Source organism: Lygodium microphyllum, chromosome 12 (genome assembly GCF_053477565.2).
Source record: "Lygodium microphyllum isolate KBCC chromosome 12, Lygodium_microphyllum_v1.1.10, whole genome shotgun sequence".
Classification (NCBI taxonomy): Eukaryota; Viridiplantae; Streptophyta; class Polypodiopsida; order Schizaeales; family Lygodiaceae; genus Lygodium; species Lygodium microphyllum.
This window is the reverse complement of record NC_141146.1, coordinates 52953116-52973745: the sequence shown is the minus strand read 5'-3', so window position 1 is coordinate 52973745 and position 20630 is coordinate 52953116.

Genomic DNA, 20630 nt, shown 5'->3' with positions numbered 1-20630 from the left:
GTCAAGGATAATGTTAGAATGGTAATATGATGTAAAAATATATGCCTAAGGTCATACATTTGATGTATGAGTACACATTTGATAGCAGTATAAAACACGTGAGCATGGAGAGTGGAAAATATCCTTCTCTAGTTATCACTTTGTTAGAAGCAGTTTTGTAGAGCTAATATCTACATATCCAATTTTTAACTTTCGGAGGAGTAAAAATATGAAATTATTATCTTTTTATATACGACAACTTGACTATTGAGATTTTCTAGATTTGATTTCTAGATCATTTTATATGGCTAAGAATTTGACTAGTTATAACTACAAGGAGAAAAAGAGCCACAATATTTTGAAACAAAAATAATTTTGTAAAGATCATTAGACTTTTTGTTGAGAGCTGAGCTCCCTTGCATGTATTTTTTATCAATAAAATGCCACTTTGAGGTTATAACTTGTAATAATCGATTTTCTTATCAAGACTATGGTCTAGATGCATACAATAGAAAGCATGTCCAGTCAAAATGCCACAAAAAGGGCAAGATGCCTAAGGGGGTAAAGACCAATTTACAAATTTTGGCTAAAATGTAGAATTTAGGCACCATCCTCTATTTTCAAATGCATGAAATTTCAATATCGGTCCCTTCATAAAGTGATGAGGTTGATTTCTAAGAGATCTAAAAAATAAATTGCCTTGTCATTTTCTAAATCTCACAACTTGGGCCCAATAGATCCAATTGTTTTAGCACTCAACGTTGAGATTGAACAAGTTAGAAATGATTTGGAGACTTTTTAGAGAATCCTTAAGATGTGAAGTATGGGGATACAAGGACAAAAGGCATAATGGTTCTTTTGTAGCTCACATGCACTTACATATATATGCACTTTGAGTACTCCATATTCTTGAACCTATATTGCATGATAGTAAGATTGGAGCTTAGCATACCAAAATCAAGCACAAGTATGCAATTCAAAAGAAGCAAGAGCATCTAAAAGGGTTGAAAAAACATCACTACATTTGATCTCCAAAATTCTCTTTATTAAACTCATGCTTGAAGCTCATTTTCAAAGTGAAAGCATCCAATTTATCCATCATTAGGCTCAATCTTAAGGAATTTCTTTCTAGATTGATAGTTAATGGCAAAAAAATAATTTGTGAAGACATCCAATTTTTTCATCATTAGCTTAGTCTTAAGGATTGCTTTATTCTAAATCGATAGTTAATAGCAAAACATCCTCCTCAAGCTCATAGTGGAGGCTCATTTCTTATTATACTAGATTTACAAACATCGAGATGTCAGAATAGTTAGCACACCTTGCCAAACTTTGTGTCTATTGGTATGGTCAAACTTGGAATTGAGGCTTTCCACTTGCGGGCTATGGGTCACTTCACTTTTTACCAGCTCTGATTTGCAAAAGCTTAATTTTGGAATTGAGGCCACTTGAAACTCGCTTCACTTTTTGGTATGCTTGATGCGTTGCTTTTTGCAACATCATCAAATTTAAACATTTTGTTGTTGTGTGGTTACACCTGCAATAAAGGAAAAACATTAAAAAGACATGTATATAAATATTTCAAATATATGTCTATGGGATACTTACTCATGATCAGGACAGATTTTCTAGGTTCAAAATGGGTCTCCAAAATAATTTGAATATCCATTATTGAGTTCTATTAATTTAATGAAAATTTTGGGTGGATAAAAATACATGCAAGTTATTTGGAGTGCTACAAGGTGTCCATGCCTAAAAATACAAAAAGCAGTAGATTTGATGAAAAGTGGATTTTTCGACTATTCATATACGATTTTCATAATATTTCTCATGTTGCCTTATATATTAGGTCTATTCCAATTTATTTGAGTACCTTGATACCCATAATCTTGGTTCCAATGTAAAAGTTAGAGTAGAAATCAGTTGCAAAAAAACTCAAGACAGGATGGTACTCAGGGCTTTGATACAAGGTTTCTTACTTTTATCAAAAGAGTGATTATGATTCAAGATGATGTCTACAATATACAAAGTCTTTTGCAGACTAATATACAAATTTTTTTTGTTCTCTTGATTCTTCCTTCCATATTTTCTATTCTTCTGAACCCCTATGATTTGTGGCTTACGCACAAACCCCCCTTGAGACTATCAAGTTTGAATTATGATGTCATCAAATTTAAAATATCTATCACATTTGAATTATGATGCCATAAAATTTAAAATCTCTATCACATTTTAGTTATGATGCTATTAAATTTGAACTTGTGATGGTAGTGATGCCATCAAGTTTGAATTGGTGACTTGTTGATGTGAAAGATTGTCCATGCTTAGAGAGTTACATATGATTGCGATGGGGTTTGTTTTGCTTGACCATTGGTAGCAAATGAGGACACTCGTGCAAATGAGAATATCACATCCAATCTTGGGTGTCCATCGCACTATCAATGTCAGTACAACCCATTTGGGCTTGATTCCTTTCCTAGTCATCACTGGTGCGTTATGGTATCATACCTATACAGATGAAGACATAGCTTGTTGGACCTTGTTTCTCTTGTTGCATTGGTAAAACTTTATTTACTAAAGAAGAGTACCATGCTATGTATAGATGTAGAATATGTATGGTTTATTTGATGTCCATATACTCTCCCTACTTGTCATATGACTTTGGCTAAAGTTGCCTTCTATTGGGTCCTTCTCTTGTCTCAATAAGGTGCATCTTCATGTGTATATCCTACCTCACAACATAGCATGTCTTCATGTTTCTTTTTATCAACACCTTCATTGGCAACCATTTTTGTACCTACCATCATGTCATAATGTGAAGAGTCCACGTGTCACAATTGTTCCTCCAATTCATCTTGCAAACTATCCGCCCTTTCTCCACCTACACCATCCTCACCATTGTTCAAAGTATCATAAGCTATGAGAGAGAGTCAAGTTTCCTCCACCTATACCATCCTCACCATTGTTTGAAGCAACATAAGCCATAAGAACCTCTCTCTCTCTCTCTCTCTCTCTCTCTCTCTCTCTCTCTCTCTCTCTCTCTCTCTCTCTCTCTCTCTCTCTCTCTCTCTCTCTCTCTCATCTACACACTTCTATCCAAGACCCGTTCCACCCTTGACACACCAATTAAGACTCATGTCAAGTGAGCCTAAATTTAAAAATTGAGCCTCTACAAGATGGTCATGAAGTTTCAATCATATATTTGATCCTTATGAACAATTGAAATGAGTATCAATAAATATATACAGAGACTCAATTTATTTGTATGTGGATTCTCAATATGAATCGATGAGGTTCAATTCTTATTTTGATATTTTTGAGCATTTGATAAAAGTTCATATTTGAATGGATGTGAGGTGGCTCATGCAACACTACTAAGAACTTGATATGAGTCTAAATCTAAAATGGAAATGAGGCTCAATTTTAAAATTGAGCCTCATTGATCAATCTTACATTCCATCCTTGTGAGGCTTGACATGAGTCTCAGACTCAATGGACTTGAAAAACACTTTTGGCCACTTGATATGAGCTTCAATCCAATTGGACACAAAGCTCTATTTTAAGATTGAGTCTCATCATGAAACCCTATTTAAACAATTATAAAACATAATCATCCAAATAAAGGCACTATTATGTGTAGAATTTTTTATTTTAAGATAAACTAAGCTATAAAGTATCTAAAATTGTTTATTTTACCCTTTTGACACTTGACATGAGTCTTGATCTCGATGGACATGAGAAAAAATTTTGACCACATGATACGAGTCTCAACTTGAATGGGCACAAGGCTCAATTTTAACATTGAGGCTCATCTCATGCAACATTATTTAAACAGCTACAAAGCATAAACATCCAAATAGCCCTATTATAATGTGAAAAAAAAATCAAGAAAACCTAAGCTATAAACTATCTTTCACCCCTTCTAGATTCAATGAAAACTATTTTGAACTAACTCATCTAGCTAGAAAATATTACCAAAATTTTTGGTAAGCATTGAAAATTTGTTAAGGTTTCTTAAGTTTCCTTTAAAAATGGCACTTGAATTAGTGCCAAAATTCCTAAATGTGTCTTGATGGGAAAACCCTAACCCTAGAATTTACATGTAAAAAGGATGAAAACTAATGGAATAGGCTATTCATATTTGTGTAAATTTTGCTCTCTTGACTTCTTACAACTCTTGTGCCTTGAGAATGGGAGTAAAGGAGAAGGAATCTGAGAGTATGTATAGAGTGAGGGATAGGGTTATGTGAAGCTCCTTTCATCCTATCTTCTTCTTCTCCAAATCATCTCTTTGGTGAATGCTTACGAGAGTGAGAGTGTAAGTTGAGAGTTTGAGAGAGTGAGGGGCATGGAACGAGAAGCCTTCTTCTTCTCTTCACATGCTTAAGCTCATCATGGGTGTCTCCTCTCCATCATAGCAACAAGGAAGTGAGATCAAAGGCAAATGAACGTGCAATTGGATTGAGGATGAATCCAACCAACACAACAACTACAACATGGGAAGTAAAAATAAGCATGTTCTCCCATCACTAGCCATGGATCAAACATGTGACTAGACTAGGTGAGAGCTTGCTGTGTGCTTCGTACATTGAAACTCTTGAATTGATGAGAGTTTTCCCACTGGTCCCAACATCAAGCTCATAGATTGTGAAATTTTGGTTCCATTATTGAGACCAAAGGCATGTCGACCACATAGTAGCTTACACACTTTGTATCAAGAATAGGAGGGGTGCATATGTAAATGATATGGAAGCACTTAGAGAGAGTCACTTGCATTAACATTGTTGCATACAAGACACACGAATCTTGGGTTAGACACAAACAATTCATCAAGAATTATTATTAAACAAGGAAGGAAGTGATGGATGGACATAAGAGTTGTGGGTATTAATAAAGTAAAGTAGTATATTAGATCCATTACATTACAACAAAACTCTCATGTGTGGCAAGGGCCTATGTGGTGGAGTGGAAGAGTGAATAGTGGAAAAAAGGGAAATACTCCCTATGCATGAGAGAAGACTACCACATACACGCAATCATGGACAATGGAACCGAGAGAGAGAGAGAGAGAGAGAGAGAGAGAGAGAGAGAGAGAGAGAGAGAGAGAGAGAGAGAGAGAGAGAGAGAGAGAGAGAGAGAGAGAGAGAGAGAGAGAGTGTGTGTGTGTGTGTGTGTGTGTGTGTGTGTTCATGCAAGATGGGTGGCTATATAAAATTTTCATTAAGACTAGTGTTGAATTTTCTTATTTCTCTTCCTATGAAGAAAGAAAATAGAAAAGAAAGGAATAAAAATGGAGCAACCAAAAAAGAATTTTTATCCTCATTAAAATCATCACCATCTCATAGGTGCCTTTGCTGGTCTGAGTACTTGTACTTGTCTCATTATCGCCCTACAACTAATAGAAAAAAAAAGAGGATAAAAGAGGGAGAAACCAAAAAAACATTTTCATCCTCCTTATTATCATCTCATGGCAGCTTGGCCATGAGAACTTGCACCTATCATTCTCGCCATGTAGGTGCTTTCATTCATAATCATTATCATCAACTTGGCATCATGATCATGCTCATGCCATTTTCCTATTCTAATCATGTTGCTACCATGGATTGGGGAATGCCTACACTATAATCATTGTCTCTATCATATCATCTTCATCACCAGCATCGTCCATATTTACTTTGTTTCCTACTGCTATTGAACTTGCATCATCATCATCTTCAACATCACAATCACCTTCCTAACATGCACTTGTAATGATAATTTCAATTATTCATTTTTTAGGAAAGGGAGAAAGTTCTTCTGGATTGCATCTTCTTTTATGCAATATACAAAGGACATGGTTTTGGTTTATTGAATTTGTCTTTTTCTAAGAGGAGGTTGATTTTTTTGGAAAGAGATGGCCTTATAGCCAAGATAAGTTGGTGGTGGAATATTTAAAGTGATATGTTTTGTTGATATTATAGAAAATGAATGTTTTCCTAGCTGTTGATGATAGGTTGATTACCTTGGTTGTGTATTTGTATAAAAGTTCTTGGGCCCTCATAGGTGGATTTCTAGCTATGCAGTAAACCTCCACCAAGGTTAGTAGTGAGAACCCTTCACCAAGAAGTTGGTTTGACCATGCTGCAAGTTACGACCGGTCCCAAAATGGCTATAAGGAGGAAGCTAGGCTAGGAGATGATAAGGGTACAAGGGAGGCTTTGGCTATAAATCCTTGGATTTGGCCTAACCCCAAAAAGCCTATGATAGACTTCTTGGAAGGCCCTAATGCAAGATAAGGGGGGATTGGTGGATTATATTCCATGATATTTCAACACAGAGTCTCAAATTAAGGGATGGAATGCTCGATTGCCATTACATCTTGGAGAAGGTGTGGATAGATATTCTTGTTTTGTGATTGTTTTCAAAAGAATGCTTGATATTATCTTTGTGATGTTGATTAATTTACATAAAGGAACTCATTATTCTAAAAGGTTAATTAAGAAAGCTACTTTTACGTATTAAAACATAAGCATGTATGTACATAGATAACTAGAACACACCATGGAGAAAAGCAAGAAGGCAAAATCCGTGACAAGTCCCTATGGATGGATGGTCTTATGAAATTAGAGTTTTCTTCAAAGTACTAGAATTTGAAAAAGGTCAAATGCTTGACTTCCTAGTATGTAACGTGCCCACCCCTCAAATTGCGGAACAGGTCTTAGCAGCCCATTGGGAAGAGGGTCTAGAAAGCTTTGCCTGGCACTTGCAAGGAATGCCACAGGGTTTGCGATCTAGGTCTTCCCAAGTCTACCCTGAGTGGAAGTGTCTGGCCGTTCCCACTAGGATCGACCTGAAGTCCGGATTCCTCGCAGTCAGGTTCACCTAATAGCCTTCTAACATTAGTCCACAGCTGCTCCACTTTGTGTGGATACAACTGGACCAAAGCAGACTCATACTGCACTTGGTTCAAAGAGAATGGGAAATGAGAGGGATGCATCGCTCGACCTCTCTACCTGTAGGGTATAGGCCCATTCCGGTCCCCTAAAACGATATGAATTTTCCTAGCATTTCTCGTTAACATTGTCTAAGGTTCTGACCAACATTGTCTAAGGTCATCGTCTGAATTTTCCTAGCATTTCTCGTTAACATTTACTTTTAGGAAAGCTCTCGGCTAAAAGGTTTAGCTCAAAGGATTTAGCCGAGAGCTTTCCTCAAAGTAAATGTTAACGAGAAATGTTAGGAAAAGTCAGACGATGACCTTAGACAATGTTGGTTAGAACCTTGATTCATACCATTTTAGGGGACCGGAATGGGACTATGCCCTATGGGCAGAGAGTTTGAGCGATGCATCCCTCTTGTTTCCCATTCTCTTTGAACCAAGTGCAGTATGAGTCTGCTTTGGTCCAGTTGTATCTACACAAAGTGGAGCGGCTGTGGACCGAGATTGCTAGGAATTCGGACTTCAGGTCGATCCTAGTGGAAACCGCCAGACACTTCCACTCGGGGTAGACTCGTGAAGACCTAGATCACAAACCCTGTGACATTCCTTGTGAGTGCCAACAAGCAGAGCTTTCTAGACCCTCTTCCCGATGGGCTGCTAAGACATGTCCCGCCATTTGAGGGGCATGCACATTACATAGTATGTCATCTTAGATCTCGATCAATACAATTTTAGGGAACCAAAGTGGAGACTATAACCTACGAGTAGAGGGGTCAATGCATACTGATCCGAGTTTTTTACAACCCGGATTTCTACCACAAAATTTGGCCAAAACCCCTATCAAGAGCTTTACCATATCACTTTGGGTTTCCTCTTCAAGCACTAGGTATACTACATTGCTTCTCGATTATGATAACTCTAGCAAATGGGGGGAAGAAGTTATTAGGAGGGATGTCAATGTAAATGGTAAAAGGGATGGTTATCTTAGTAAAGATGAAAATGGATTACACCTAGGAGTTGAGTGAGTGCATAGATTTTTCAAAGGACTAGCCTCCAACTACACATGGGTTCCGCCTATATCACTGAGATTTGGAATCTATCACCATCATTAAAGGACACCTCACCCTATCACACAAGTCAATATCCACATCATGGTGTCATTTGGATCTTACAAAAAAGCTTACAAGCATGGACCCCTTCTATCACATGCTTATATGTATTTATATATATATATGGGGGACTAAAGTCAAAGCAGCTTTTGGAAGCTGTTTTTTATAATCTTAATAACTCCCAAGGAAAAGAGATTTTCAAGAAAATTCTTACGTTGCCCGATCGATTTCGACTTGGTCTACAAAGTTGCAGAAGAAACTTTTTTCAGATTCTTCACCGATTTGAAGCTACGAAGGCGCAGACTGCTGGCTACATGCAGTTTTCTTCTCTCTTTCACCACACTAACTTTCCATTCTATCCTTCTTGTAAATATATTATAATAATGTGCTTTGGACACCCACCTCTTGTCATCTAGCTTCCTTTCTCTATTTTGTCTACCACCACCCTTGGCTTCTTACATGATGACCAAGGTGGGGACTTGTCCCATCCAATATTCTCCGTATTTTTAAAGATGTCGTACATCATCAAGGATTATGTTAATCAAGAAGATTAGCTTAATCTAATCTCGCATGGAGGCTATATAAAGAGCCCATGGAGAATGGAAAAATGGGGGAAGGAGAAGGAGAATGACAAGCACATATGAGAGCACTCTAGAATACCCTCATGCTAGTCCATCTCTTTGACGTAAGCTATGAGTGAGTTCTTTTATTATGTAGCATAATGGCAAGCTTTCTCTACCTCTTCTCCTCTTGTCTCCCTCTCTTCTCATCTTCTCATTCCATGAATACATAATGGCAAGCTTCATCTATCTCTTCTCCTCTTGTCTCCCTCTCCTCTCATCTCTCTCTCTCATATTCTAATATGGTATCGAGTACATATATTCTCTCTTGTGAATTTGTGTCTTGGTTCTTTTGATTCTCTTTGAGAAAAGGGATGTCCTAGCCCATCCTCCCTTTGGCTAGGTGGTGCCCCTCTTTAGTTCTCTTAGTGAGGATTGGAGGTTGGATGGGTGAAAGGAAACCCATTCATCATTTTAGCCCTCACATACCATTCCCCCTCATTTCTCACTCACTATGAACTAAGTGTAGCATTGATCTGCTTTTGTTTGGGCCATCTTGCAAATGGAGTGGTTCAAAGACCAATGCTAGAGAACTAATATGTGACCTTAGTCTACTCTAGAAACCCAAATTTGGATCATTAATTATGGTTATGATCGAAATCTTCCATTGACGAAGTGGGCTCAAGAAAACCCACATGGAAAATCCCATATTATTCAAAGAAGGATGGGGCGGTGCTTCTTTAAAAAATCCCTTGATGGACCACTAGAAAAGGGTGCTAAGAAGGCTTTGGCTACTAATCCCTTTGGTCTATCTTAACCCCTACAAGCCTAGGATACACTTCCTAGAAGACCCTAATACTAAATAAGAATAGATTAGTGGATCACATGCCATGAGATTTAGACATGAGTCTTGGATAAAAGAATGTTTGATACTATCTTTGTGTTAAAACATAAGTGTGGTATATAATTAGATAACTAAGACATATCACAGAGGAAAGTGGAAAGGCGGTCTCGAAGTGTTTAGAATTGAAGGTCTACCACAGGGGTAAGACAGAAGGGTCTAGGGAGATTGTGTGATGGAACAAGATAAAAGAAAGAGAATTTATAATTTGAAAGATTGAATGGAGATAAATAGAGGTGAAATGGAGTGATTTCATTTTATACAACTCAATAGAGCAATCAATCTACAATACATCCACTAGATCTTACAAATATGCCCAAGACAAAGGCATATGCACACGCATGGAATGATAGCCCAACACAAACTAAGACTATGGCTCAATACACATATGAATGCATGAGTAAGCTCTATTGAACATAATCCAAAAGCTGTACATGTGATACCTTGAAAGCTCATGTCTACATCAATCTGCTAATGGAAGATAATAGGTGGCACCACCATAGACAAGACACATGAATTGGAATGCATAAATCTCTATAAATACCCTCTATGAGCATTCAAAAGCACTTCATTCCTATAATTACAATGTTATTATAGCAACAAAACATGATATAGATGTTTTTCCAAATCCAAAGAAGTCTCTATCTTTGTTGGCTATACAATGTCTACCAAAGGTAGAGATCAAGAATTAAGTGGCATAACTCAAGAGAAGTTTTATTTGAGCATCAAATCTCCATTTTTAGCTTATTGTCCTATTCTTGACTATTATTTATATCCCAAAATAGTCCATGTGAAGAGCATAAACTCATCAAAACTCTCTTTGATGATCAAGGAAGGTTCCCTTGAAGTTCATGACCAAGCATCAAGTGAGAGATTACCTCCAAGACATTGCAAGAGATGAAGATCTTCAAGGATAATTTGTTGCCGTATCTTCCCTTATTTTCAATTCCAAAAAAATAGTTTCAATACACTGCTTTTTCCTCTGTAATAAATGCCCACTTACTTTCTTTGGCTCTTCCCCCCACCTTTCCCTTGTGTCCTTTCCTGATTACAATGCTATCGCCTTCACCTTTGTGGCCATGTCGGATAGCCGTTGCCCAATTAGTCCTATTGGCATTCCTAAATCTATCTTGAATGGTCTTCTTGATCTCAGGCTTCATTCTCCACTATATAGCTCACAAAACAAGTCACTTAAGTACCTATTAACAAGTACTCAAACCCACAGGGTCATTAACTCCCAAGACTCTACTCGACTAACTCTTATTATCATGAAAATGAGTAGGTTAGAGAAGTTTAATGACTAAGAAGTTTGTCACTTACCAGTTTTTAGACAAAGCATGAACTCTTCCACAGGATAGAGCATACCTCACTTTCACACTTTATGTCAAAAATCCCATGACATCGACCCCCTTCAAACTTTCACATCATCCAAAGGAGGCACCACATACATAGGTAGCCCACCAAGATAAAAAACCCAAATACATATCATCTTCATGTTGTGATTCCAATTAGTCCCACCTAACTTGTAAGACATCAAGAGCATAAACATCCCATCCTACATATATCCCCTAGTTACATAGATGAGAGTCATCTAGACTATATATGCAAGCTTCGTAAGGCCTTGTATGGACTAAAGCAAGTACCTAGGGCATGGCATGATAGGATCTTAGAATACCTTGTGAGCATTGGATTTTGTAGATCATATGTTGATCACTCACTCTATATATGTAAGAGTGATGCAAATATTGTGGTCATTACTATATATGTGGATGATTTGTGATCAGTATGGGTGATAGTGAGATAGAGATTGACAATTGGAAGAATCTTCTCAATATTGAATTTGAGATGAAGAATTTGGAAGAGTTGTGCTATTTTCTTAACATTGAGATAATCAGGACTTTAGAGGGTATATGGTTGTCATAGAGACAATATGCATTGGATATATTGAAGTATAATATGGCTAATTACAAGCCTATTAATATACCTTTGGATGTTAATGCCAAGCTTAGTGCGCATGATTGACTTTATTGAGGATGTCACTACGTATCAAAAGATTGTGGATAGCCTTATCTATTTGACAATCACTAGACTAGACCTAAACTACATAGTTAGTTTGGAGAGTCAATTTATGTAGCTTCCATGGAAGCCACACTTGGATGTAGTGTAGCGCACATTGCACTATGTCAAGTTCACATTGAACTATGCCTTATTCCATGATACTATGGGTGTACCATTGGACCTGCATGGTTACACAAATGCACATTGGGCTAGTAGTATTTAGACAAGAGATCTACCACTAGTTTTATGTTTTCCTCTGACAATGGTGCTATTACTTGGAGTAGCATGAAACAACTAATATAGTTGCCTTGTCTGGTACAGAGATAGAGTATAGAGGTGTTGTAATTGTAGCATGTGAGGTAGCTTGGTTATGTAAGCTACTTGGTGATTTGGGGATGTAGGTGGATAAGAAGGTTATCATCTACTGTGATAACCTTAGTAGCATTCAACTAGCTAGGAACCCAATGTATCATGCATGAACCAAACACATCAAGGTCCATTACCATTTCATTTAGGAGCGAGTTCCAACAAGTGATATTGAATTGATTTATATTAGCAGCACAGAGGATCAAGATGCAAACATTTTCACCAAGGTCTTGGGAGTTGAGAAGCTTCAACACTTTATGACTATGCTTGGAGTTCACAAGCTCATGTTGAGCTCAAGGGGTTGTGTTCAAATATCGAGCTCTATCATCCACTATGTGCTTTGGTCATATGGCACAATATTATTCACTAGCATGTTAGGTGATTGACATGAGGATACACTAGTGATTCTATAGCTAGACTACACCCACATAATCCATCCTTGGTTATGGCATATTCATTATACCACCTCTTCTTTCCTAGTGGATTCACACTTAGTGACCACGTGTTCATACATTATGGTACTATTATATTAGTGTTTTATCATGTTGTAGACTTATTTCTTTTGTGTGGAAGAAGAAGAAGAAGATTGCAAAGCTATCTTTGTGTGTGTGCAAGTCTCCATTGCTTTTGTGTGTGTGTGCTCTTAGTCTCTTCACCTATATTTCCCCTTGTTTGTTTTCACTTGGGATGTACCTCATGCTCTAAGTCCATTTTGAACCTTGTAATACATTGTTGGAATATATGAGCGTTCATGTTCTTTGATTAAGTATTGTCTTGGTTACTGTATATGGAAGTATCTTCTTTTGGTATGCTATATTATTGAGCCCCATGATACTGGCATATCCCTATGTTGTGTCTAAGTATGCTAAGGCTTTCCTATCTCGTAGAAATGATGCTATGAGAGTGCACAACAAAAAGAGGAAAGTGAACACGGAGAGAAGAAGAAGACAAAGAGAGAATGCATGAGAGAGAAGGAACAATGTGATTGAATGTCTGAATGTACAAGGCTACAACAATCAGTCCCAACATAGAGCTCCACGCATTAGTATAGGCACTAGATGGTAGCAGGGGGGTTGAGAGAATGAGAAGGACTAGATGATCACAAAGGATCAATGATGGGATAATGGATAATGAAAATGGGAGGATAGGATTTCTATATATAGGTAAAAAAGAGAGAAAATCCTAAATATCGTCCCCTAAAAAATAGCCAAAAGTGTCCAAAAAGAAATGCACTAATGTACCCTTCATCTAAAGTTTCTAAAATAAATAAAATGATAGACAAAGATAATGTGAGAGCTCCTAATATCCTCATTTGACTTAGACTAAGGCTCATAGATAGGAGATGACCACACATGATTGCTAGCATCCCCTTTTAGATGAAGTCTATCGTCGATGAAGAAAGCTAATCAAGGAGCATGACCCTCTCTACATATAGAAAGCCAATCAAACAAAAATCCATCAAAGGGAGAGGCCTTGAATAGATCACTCCTAAAAACTCCATGCAGGGATGGGTGAGCCAAGTCTCTAACCCAATTATGATACAATAGTGAGAAATTATCAAATGTGCCATAAGTTGCATAGAAACACTAGGGACCAAGGGCCAAGTAGTAGGGAATAATGGCTTGATGACAAAGAAAAGGGATAGCTATATAAAAGAAAGGCCCAAAGTAGATTTGAAACCCTGAAACAACTCCTGACAATCATAGGAAGTCCCCTCTGAAACACAAAGGGATAGGAAATCCACAACTATATCACCAATATTGTCCCCCGCTAAAAGGGATGGGAGGTATGAGGGAACCACCAAAGGAGATGGTGGGGGATGGGATGGAACCTGTGGAATAGATTATGCATAATCAAGAAGGGTGCGGCAATAGAAAGCTGTCTTGGAGGGCCCTACACAATGGAAGTGGAATGGAGCATAGATAGCCCCCTCTCTTGCGAACCTTTCACAAAAGTGGCTCCTATAAAAGAATCCTCAACAAATATGGCCAACTAGTGAAGAAAACATGGGTCTCGAGTCTAGGAAGGCCATAAACTCAGAGGAGAGGAAAGCCCAAGCTAAGAACATAGAGGGCCTCAAAGACGAAGCTTGATGGATGGTAAGACAATAGAGGCAAGGTGCCAACACCATTAATAGGCATCAAAGAAATGTCACTAGCATTGATGATAACCTTGACCGAATAGATAACCTATAAAAAATCACATTGGGGAGTCATAAGACTCAATGCACTACTATCAAAGAGCGAAGGCTACTCAGAAGTCAAGATGGTGAAAGAAGACTCCTCCACCCTTGATAAATGTCTAAAAACACTAACTTAGTGGAAATCATGGATGACAAAGTAGAGGTAGATGCAAGCTGCAATGTAGATCAACCCTTCGCTCTCAAACAAAGGTGAGGATATATCATCTAGTACTTCTCCTTAGGGTGCAAGGTCTTCCCACAATGAGGGTATGTGGGATATCCTCTATGCTTCCCAACAAAAGTTGTATTATAGTCAAAAGATGACTCCAACTTCTTCCTCTTCTCATTTTTCTACTTGGCTTGTCCTGTACCTATAGATAAAACTACATAAGAATGACCATTTACACAAGTTGTACAATAATCTGGGCTCACTATGATGCACATCCTACTCAAGTACCAATGTGACTATTTCCTTCTAAGGAGAGTCTCTCGACTATGAGAAGTAAGAAGATTGCTGTAGAACATATCATATATTAGTGAAGATAGAAAATGTCATGAAAGTATCACAACTAGGTCTTTGAAGAAATGTTTGTAGTAAGGAATGAAAGCTTATCCTAAATATCCTCCGTCTTGCAAATGTGATTCCTCATTGTAGGGAAAATCTACAACATAGAGCTATTATAGCTTCAACTCAAGAGATAAGCAATGCACAAATGTCTAGATCTAAAAGAGAAGCCAATCTCTTCCACATCTCTATAGTAGTGCAAAGATGTCTAACATGCATAAGCACATAATCTGTATAACTCAAAAGAAGAGAAGAGCGGGCTCTGGCATTCAACCAATCCTATAAAGTTGATGAATTCATGATCACACTATCGTGAGGATCCATGGTAGGTCAATGTATAGGGATTGTAACAAAATTTGAAATGTCAGAGTCGTTGAGGAGACACTCCATGTGGCACAACCATAGAGGATAGTTCATCACATTCAGTTTGTCCAATGCGAAGAGAGATGTTAGGACTAGCACTTACTCAAGGGATGCCATCAATGCCAATCAGGGACTAGAAACCCTGGAAGAATATAATGGGAAAGAGTAATAAGATGGTGTGCTGCAGATCTTGCACTTGGAGTCAAATAGGGTAGGGTGTCTATTTCCAAACCTTTTTTAGGCTACATTTTCTCTTGGGTGATGTCTACTAGGTTGCACAGCACTATTACTATATCCGAATGGCATCAAATTTACTTGGTGGCCATTGTGTTGACTGGGCAATACCAAAATAGGCATACATTTTTTCTAGGTAGCCTCTAGCATACGTGCTATAGAAATAAGCCCTAGATTACTTGTGTTTTTGTGCATGTAATCCCTATATCTCTACATTTGATGTATGTAGTTCATTGGTCCTCTTGGGCAACACATTTGCAGATTGAGCGATACTTGTACTCCATTGGATGGCCTATTTATGGTGGGGATGACTCTTGACAAGTTTTGTCACAAATAGCACACTCCTCTTCAAAATCTCCAGCTCTCATACATGGCTCTGATACTATGTGAGAGTGTGCAATAGAAAGAGAAAAGTGAACACAGAGAAGAATGAGACAAAGAGAGAATTCAAGAGAGAGAAAGAACAATGGGATTGCAATGATTGAAGGTACAAGGCTACAACAGTCAGCCCCAACATGTAGCTCTACACATTGGTGTGAACACCAAATGGTAGTAGGGGGATGGAAAAATGAGGAGGGCTAGCTGATCACAAAGGATCAATGATGTCATAATGGATAATAAAAATGGAAGGACAACTATCTATATATAAGCAAAAAAAGAGAAAATCCTAAATGTGGTCAAATCCCCAAAAAATAGTGAAAAGTATCCAAAAAGAAATGCACTAATGTGTCCTTCATCTAAAGTATCTAAAGCACATAAAATGACAAACAAATATTCTTGCACCCCTCCCCCCTTGCATTATGCGAGTCTCCCCTAATGTCCTCATCTAACTTAGACTAACTAACTTAGAGGCTCACAAGCAGGAGATGACCACAAAGACACACATAACTACTAACAAATGTAACCTACTTGCACATGGTGACCACAACTGAAACTTGAATTGACATTACAATTTCCATTTGACTTCATTATTAATATTTTGCAAGACTCACCTTGATTTAAACTATCTTTGAGGGCCATAATGATAGAGTTCAGATGAAGGAAGCTTGAAAAAAAGGTCCTCAACTTGGATACCATTTAATGATAGGGAAAATCTAGCTTTGGTGAAAATACACAAGAAGGGAGAGAGATGAAGAAACTAAGAGCACACACACAAAAACAATGGAAACTTGAGAATACATAGAGATAGGGCTGAAATCTTCTTCTTCCTTTTTTGTTCCACACAAAAGAACTAAGTCAACAGCATGATAAACGACTAATATGAAAGTGCCACATGTATGTATATGTAGTCACTAAGTGTAAACCCACTAAGGAAAGAAGAAGTGGCATGATAAATGTGTCATAATCAATGCTAGACTATGTCAGCATAGTCCAGCTATAGAATCATTGGTGTATCCTCATGTTGGTCACCTAATATACTAGTAAGTAATATCTTATCACCTTGCCAAGGCACATAGTGGATGTTAGCTCATGTAGAGCTCAATATCTCAACACTCTCCCTCAAACTTAGCATAAGCTTATGAACTCCAAGTATAGTCCTGAAGCATTGAAGCTTTTGAGCTTTCAAGGCCTTAATGATAATGTCAATAGCTTAATCCTCTATGTTGACATAACCCAAGTTAATATCGCCTACCGGAATCCATTCAAAATGAAATGATAATGGATCTCTAAGTGTTTGGTTACTACTAAGGTTATCATAGTAAATGAGATAACCTTCTTGTCCACCTACATTCCTAAATCACCATAAGTAGTTTGCGTAATTAATCCACCCTATATATTGCAATTGTAGAACCTTTGTACTTTGCCTCCGTAGTACTAGAGAAGGCAACTATTAGCTTTTTTTTTGTTGCTCCAAGTAACAGTAGCATTGCCAAAGGAAAACATAAAACCATAGGTAGACCTCCTACCTAAAATACTACCAACCCAATCTACATTTGTGTAACCATGCAAGTCCAATGGTACACCTATATCATAGAATAAGATATAGTCCAATGTAGACTTGACATAGTGAAATGTGCACCACACTACATCCAAATGTGGACTTGGCATAGTGAAATGTACACCACACTACATCCAAATGTGGCTTCCATGGAAGCTGTATAAATTGACTCTCCAAACCCACAATGTAGTTTAGGTCTAGCCTAGTAATCATCAAATAGATAAGGCTGTCCACAATCTTTTGATACATAGTGACATCCAATCACCCTCATGTGTTCTAAGCTTAGCATTAACATCCAAAGCTATAGAACTAGGCGTGAAATCAACTATACCATACTAATTCAACATATCCAATGCATATTATGTCTGTGATAACCATATACCCTCTGGAGTCTTGATTATCTCTATGCCAAGAAAATAACGCAACTCTCCCAAATCCTCCATCTCAATTTTAGTCTTGAGGAGACTCTTCACTTTATCAATCTCTGTCTTGCTATCACCCATAATGATCAAATTATCTACATATATAATAATGATCACAATATATTTATCACTTTCATATACATAGAGTGAGTGATCAGCTTATGCTCTATGAAATACAATGTTGACAATGTATTTTGCAATCCTACCATGCCATGCCCTAGGTGCTTGCTTCAAGCCATACAAGGCCTTATGAAGCTTGCATACATAGTCTAGATGACTCTCATCTACATAACTAGGTGGCAGCTTCACATAAACTTCCTCTTGCAACTCCCCCTATAAGAAGGCATTCTTTATATCCATTTGATGTATGATCCAACCCTTTAATGCAACCACTACTATGACATTCCTTACAATGGCCATTTTAGCCACTGAAGAAAAAATCAATACCATGAGTCTACTCATACCCTTTGGCAATGAATCGTGCCTTATAGCACTCAATAGATCCATTTGACTTATGTTTGACCTTGTAAATCCATTTGTAGCCAATAGCTGATCGACCTTCATGTAAAGACATAAACTTCCATGTGTCATTATCCTTAAGTGCAACCATTTGACTTATATTTGACCTTGTAAATCCATTTGTAGCCAATAGATATTCTACCTTTAGGTAAAGACACCAACTCCCATGTGTCATTATCCTTAAGTGCAACCATTTCTTCATCCATAGTAGGATCCTAATACTTATTACCAATTGCATCCTCAAAGTAAGTGGATTCCATATCCTCCACAACCTTAGCCATGTATGCATAGTGATGAGATACATAGCTGCCATATGCCAATCATTGCATTGTCTTTTTTACTCTACTTGGCCTATGTGGATCTTGATCAATACTAGGTGCTTTAGCATCCTCTTGTGCCTTCTATACACCAGGTATTTTAATAGATGAAATCCCAAACTCATCATCTAAGGTTGGCTTAGAGCCATCTAAATCAACATCAACATGAGAGAAACCTGATGATACATCTATCATAATAGGTAAGTCCCCAACTTTCTCTTTACCTTTTCTTGACATCTGTGATGTACTTGGTGGAGTAACCTATGACCTCAATCTACCACTCAAAGGTCTATCAATAGAACCATGGCTAGTAGACTCTTGCAGTCTACTCAATAGTTTGTGATATTGATCTATTTTTTATATAGTCACACTCTCATGTTCATCAACCCCAATTTCATTCTACACATCACTATACCAGCTACTCATTTCATTAAAAAAAACATCCCTACTAACTCTGAACTCACATGTAATAGGATTATAATATCTATATCCCTTGTGCTTGAGACAATATCCCAAAAATACATATTTTTCTACTTTAGGATCTAATTTAATGTGTAACTCATAAGGAATATGCACATAAGCAATACATCCAAATACTTTCAGATGGGGCTTTCTACTTATAAAATTCTCTTTGGGTGTCATAGCATGTAAAATAGTGTATAATAGTAGTGGGTATCTTGTTCATAATATATACAATAGTAGCAACTACTTCAGCCCAATAGTAATAAGATAAGTTTCTTTCAAACATTAATGCATAAGCCACCTCTTCAATATACCTATTTTTTTGCTCTATAACTCCATTTTATTGTGGAGTATATTTACATATATATTGCCTTTGTATACCATTTTTCAATAAAAATTTAGAAAAATCATTAGAGAGATATTTTTCCCCTCCATCCAAACTTAGGCATTTAATATGCGATCATGTATCCTTCTCAACCAAAGCCTTAAAGCTTTTGCAGTGAGTGAACACCTCACTTTTCTCACACATGGTGAGTATGATCATTAATGAAGGAAACATAATATATGCAAGCACTCAAAGTTGCAATCTTTATAGGATCCCATACATCAGAATGTATCAATTCAAATGGCTTCTTACATACATGCTTTTCATGTGGAAATGCATATCTTTCTTGCTTTCCAAATTGACATGCTTCACGTCCTTATGCATCCATCACTTTAAACTTAGGCAAACCATCCACTATAACCTATTTTGATTGTATATCTTTTAGTCCCGCTACACATTCATATGACCAATTCTCTTATGCTAAATGTCGATATCAACCATAACTTTAGAACCTTATGCAAACATGGCAGCATCTATTTTAGGCAAACTTAAATTAAGAGTAAACAATCTACAAGTACATTTCTCTTTTGCAATTAACTTGCAAGCATTTTTTAGATCTTCTACATAACATCATCAGATGTAAACCGAACCTACAATTCCTGTTCATAGAAACCAAGTTTTTTGTAATATTTGGTACATGCAAAACATCAACCAATGTAATATTCTTGTTAAAAATATTCTAAAGGCCATGTGAAGTCTCGAGAAAGTGACAATGTTACATTGGGAGAGGTTAATCTAATACACTCTCCACTGAGCCCAATCGAGACAATAGCTTAACGAAACCACGTATTTTTCATAAGAACCTCCTCTTGGGAGGAGGATAAGGGATAAATATTGGATTTAATGCAAATTTTATTATTACCTTCCCCCAGCCGAAGTGTGGCTGAGGGAAGGGGATGGTGCTAAAATGGGAGAGTGTAAAGGTGGAGGGGAGGGACTACATGCAGGCAACATGTGGGGGGGAAGGGGAGGCCTTATCCCTTCCTATAAATACCCCCTCTAAGGGGTGAAAAGGGAGAGGGTCGTGGAGAAAATCTGGAGGATCGATCACTAGTTGGAGGCAACCACGCAGGCAGGGGAAAGAAGGGTCACCACGGGCCGTGTCGTGAGTGGAGGGCCGAGAGGGCCACCGTATGTTGGTTGCCGCCGCTGATGCCCACAGTCGCCGCTTGTACAAAGAGCCGCCACCAGCTCCGTTGGGATCACGGCCACCTGGCCATGCTGGTCGTCGTCATTCTAGCTCCTCTCCTTGCCACAACAGTGGCCAGAAGCTTTAGAAGCTTCTAGTAACTTCTAAGGGCCTCCTCCCAAGCCCCCTTTTCCTGTGGTACATTAAACTTTTCCCGTGGT